Source organism: Stigmatopora argus, chromosome 11 (assembly GCF_051989625.1).
Source record: "Stigmatopora argus isolate UIUO_Sarg chromosome 11, RoL_Sarg_1.0, whole genome shotgun sequence".
In the NCBI taxonomy this organism is placed as follows: domain Eukaryota; kingdom Metazoa; phylum Chordata; class Actinopteri; order Syngnathiformes; family Syngnathidae; genus Stigmatopora; species Stigmatopora argus.
Window position 1 is genome coordinate 16,063,202 of NC_135397.1, and position 4,473 is coordinate 16,067,674.

Genomic DNA, 4,473 nt, shown 5'->3' on the forward strand with positions numbered 1-4,473 from the left:
ACACTTTATTTCTATTAAACCACTAGTTATGTGTTACTTTGTTAATAGATGGGGAATTAGAAGAAATAAAACATTTTTCCAATCCAATATCCTGTTTTTGGTGTTTTTTCAGAGGGCTGGAGCGAATTAAATTTTTTTCCATTCATTTCAATGGGAAACGTCCGCTCGAGTTACGAGAACCTCGTCATACGATCTCAGTCTCGTAACGGATTACGCTCGTATGTCGAGGTACCACTGTACTACCTTTTTTTGGCTCACAAGAAATGGATATCCCCAACATCAAAATCGCATGCATTAGGATCATTTATGCAGAACACAACATAACATGAATTAACACTGACATTGAGAGTGACGTGCTTTTAAGGTTTTCACAGATACTGCTATTTATTTTTCTTCCTTATTTAAGTCATTGTGCGTAGTAGTTTTTTAATGTACAGACACTCCCCTACTTACGAACTTTCGAGTTACGAACAACGGTACATACGAACATGTCTGCGCATAGTTTTCTTTGTTTTCCTTTTTTTCCCCCCAAGATGGTGCCCTCACGCAGAAGCCAGTGACAGTAGCTCTGTATATTCTTATGTTTTTCGTGTTTTACAGCCCTTCTATCTTTTTTTAAATTACATTTTAATATTTCTTAATACATTCCTCTTTACTTTACTTTGTACTTTATACTTTTAACTTTAATGTTTTTACAACTTTCTTTGTTCTGTGAGCCTGGCTTCTTTCGGCTACTTCTTGTAGTGCTTCTTTCCGCCGCTAATAACGACGCCTGGCGCTGTGAGAGCTCACCCATCATCCACCTTCTTCTGCCCAGTTCGTTGCAGTGCGTAAGTGTGTGAACGTATCTCCAGTGCGCAAAGATCATTTTTATCATTAAATATCTCGTGCATCCATTATTCAATATGGTTGGTGAAAAGCAAAAGGCTTCTAGTGAGGGTGGTAGTGCAAGGAAAAGGCAAGCCATTTTATTTGAAATGAAAGTGGCAATAATAAAGAAGCTTGATGCGGGTGAGAATATGGTGAGCGTTGCACGGGCATACAACTTGAATCGTTCGACGATCGTTCGTTAAATGTTTTTTTCAGTACAAACCAATGCAGGTTACTTATACAAGCCTTAAAAATACAAATGCACTTATATAAACCTTCAATATACTTATATAGGCCTTAAACATAAATTATAATACAAAATATAGCACTGAATCAACTTACGAACAAATACAATTTATGAACAATCGCTCGGAACCTAACTCGTTCGTAAGTAGGGGAGCGTCTGTACACTGTTTGTCTCCAAATGCTCTATCTATAATGTTAAAAAATAATATTTTTAATTGGCAGCTAACCATTAACATATTTCAGTAAATAGTGTTTATATTTTTTCTCCTAGTATTTCCATGTGTTGAGGATATTAATCTTCAAATCATTATAGTAACGTCTTAAAGCCATACTACCCTGGAATCGGCCGAACTCGTCCGATCTCCGAAAGCTTAGCAGGAACGGGCCTGGTTAGTATTTGGATGGGAGACCGCCTGGGAATACCAGGTGCTGTAAGCTTTGATAGCCTCACCGGTCTGGGGGTCCTGGGTTCAAATCCAGGTCTGTCCACTTGTGTGGATTTTGCGTGTTCACCCCGGGCCTGTGTGGGTTTTCTCCAGGATACTCCGGTTTCCTCCCACATCCCAAAGACATGCACAGTAGGCTGACTGGACACTCTAAATTGCCCTTAGGTATGGGTGTGTGTGCATGGTTGTCCGTGTGCTTGTGCCCTGGGATCGGCTGGCCACCGATACAGGGTTCAGGGCTTTTGCTGGTGCTATGCAAAAGAACCAGTGAATTAGAACCCAGTTGAAAAATACTTTACTCATGAAATATTCTGTGATCATTCATGTTTGAATGCAGTTGGTTGCCATACATATGACACAAAATTGTTTATTGTCTATTGATAATAATCATGATAACTATCACATCTTTTTCTTTCAAATGTAAAACTTATGTGAATAAGTAAAATAAATTATTTTCTTAATTATAGAATTATGAAAGTAACTGGTACCTTCCGTTAAAAATGAAAATATAAAATATGACAATTTTAGAGTATTTTTGTATTTCTGTTGTGCAATAAAGATAAGACACCTCCCTCATTATAATATGAAAAGTAATGAATAATAAAAGCTGCAAAAACTTAGATACATTTTAGAAAATTACCTTTAAACCAAAAGTTGCTGTGCAATATGAAATCAATCAAATACCGTATTTACTCGCATATAGGTCGATTTTGTCGGGCAAAAAATTATGACTGAATTGAGAGTACAGCTTATATGCACATAAAAAACACGACATACAAAAAAACTGCATATTGACACGATGACGTCACGACAAAATAGCGCCGTTGCGTCGGCGCGTGACGTCATGATGCAAGCAAATGCGGCCGATATTTAGGTATTTCAAAATAGAGAAAAGATAAGCACATAAAACGCTAACCAAAATTTATTTTGACGTCTATGAATGAAATTCAAGAAAAAAAACGTATGTATCTTGCATAAAACGTGAAAAAACTCACGTTCCCGTCACTGCTCGCTCGGGGCATAGCCATCTTCCCTAGGTCCCGGGCAGCCATCTTAGTTAGGGCGGTGCCGTCTAAATCTAGTTAAACATGCTGTGACTGGCCAGACGCGAGTAGGCTTGATTTTGAAATAAAACAAAATTCCACTTTGATTTTCTTTCGTTGTATTTCTTGTTCGAAAGTGACAGCTATTCGAGTAATATGAACCATCGAAAGAATTGAGATATTTTGACAGTAGAAGCAATATTGTTCCACAACATTTTAAACTTCTGGTAAGAAATTTGTAATTTCTGTAATTAGAAAGCATCAGGTCATCAAGATAGACTTATTTATTTTTAAGATTGAATAATTTGATATTTTGCATTTACAAAGACAGGCATATTAACTTCATTATGATATAGACCCTAATAATGTGGTTTTAATTCATACAGTATCAAAGAAATATCACTTGTGATGATTTTTCTTTAGATTTTCCCTTCAAAGTAACACATTTGTACTCCCTATTAAAACCATTATTACGGAGGTCAAAATTTTGAATCAGGGGGTGGCTTATACGCGAGAAATTGTAAAGTTCAAAAATGTCAAGGCAATTTTCAGGGTTCGTCTTATGCGCTGGGCTGCTTATATGCGAGTAAATACAGTAAACTGAAGACATCACCATTGGCAAGCAGATTATTTTAATCCTTACTGATAGGTTCACCAATAGGCATTCCCAAATGCACGCACAAATAAAAGAGACAGGAGACTCATCTGTGGTTTTCTTGCAAGAGAGAATCGAACCGACCCGTCTTAGTCCAAGTTCATCCTGGCGTTAGACGCATCTTTTTCCTGTTTATTAGCTTCAAGGATCAAGGACCCTAGTTACAATAGACATCTCAGCTCTCAAGGGAGGGGTGTGAAAATAGGAGTGAGATGTCAATAGAAGTTTTAGCTCTCAAAACAAATGAAGGTCATGTTGAGCTGAAGGTTCTTCTCAGCATTCCAGCAGTCCAAGATGATTCCACTTTCATTTGTTTGGACTAACTAAGGAGCAAGCATTTACATGGTTGCAAGCAGATGTTCTAAAATGACTTTTCTAATGTTAATAAGCTAAGTAAAGCAAAGCGTTCTTCATTGCGAGCAAATATATAATAATGTAAGACTAATAACCCTAACATCCCCCCTGTTATTATATATTTGTACTTAATCCCATAATCTTTTTTTTATTTCTGACAAATACAAATACACTTGGGGGAAGTCCGTTGTCTCGATCTTTACCCAAATTCATCTTACTTGCATGTCTGGTCTGAAAAAGGAAGAACAAAATCATTCTCGTCCAACTCATTTTCATAATTTTCATAATCCTGGACATCAATGTAATAACCAGTAGGCTGTCTAATAAGCAGATACATTTCTTGCAATTTGGAATTTGTTAGAGCAATTGCACCAACCATTAGTCGGTCTAGCAAATAGCATAAGCAGGGGATAAGACAACACCCACACATCGTCACAGTATTAGCCAAAACAGCCATTTATATCACCTCGGTGAAGGCCATTTTTTTACATTTGCCGAAGGTCTTATCCCACCAGTCTGCCCAGGTGGACAGTTCCACTCCAGAGTGCCTCTTCGTTTCCAGTTCAGGGGCTGCAGGCCTTCAACGGCTCTGGTTAGGGACCCATTGGGTGACGTGTCGTTGAGTGCAACATTTTCAAACATTGCATACGCCCCCTGCTCCACCAAGAGCATATCAACCGTCAGAAGCATATCAACCGCTTTGGGGTCCTGGAAAGCCATGAGACTGGTGGCTGCCAGCTTCATTGCGAGCAAAATGCTGCAAATCCATCTTCTTTTTTTGGGGGGGACATTGTAATGGATGTTGTTCACCCTCCCTATTCATATTTTTATTTGGCGTAACCCAAATAAAAACAGACTC

The 4,473-nt window shown here is 38.2% G+C and overlaps 1 pseudogene; it reads left to right on the plus strand.

Annotated features, from left to right (window-relative positions):
• Nucleotides 1–1,434: 1,434 nt before the first annotated feature.
• LOC144085198 (5S ribosomal RNA) lies at nt 1,435–1,554 on the plus strand (annotated as a pseudogene).
• Nucleotides 1,555–4,473: the final 2,919 nt, after the last annotated feature.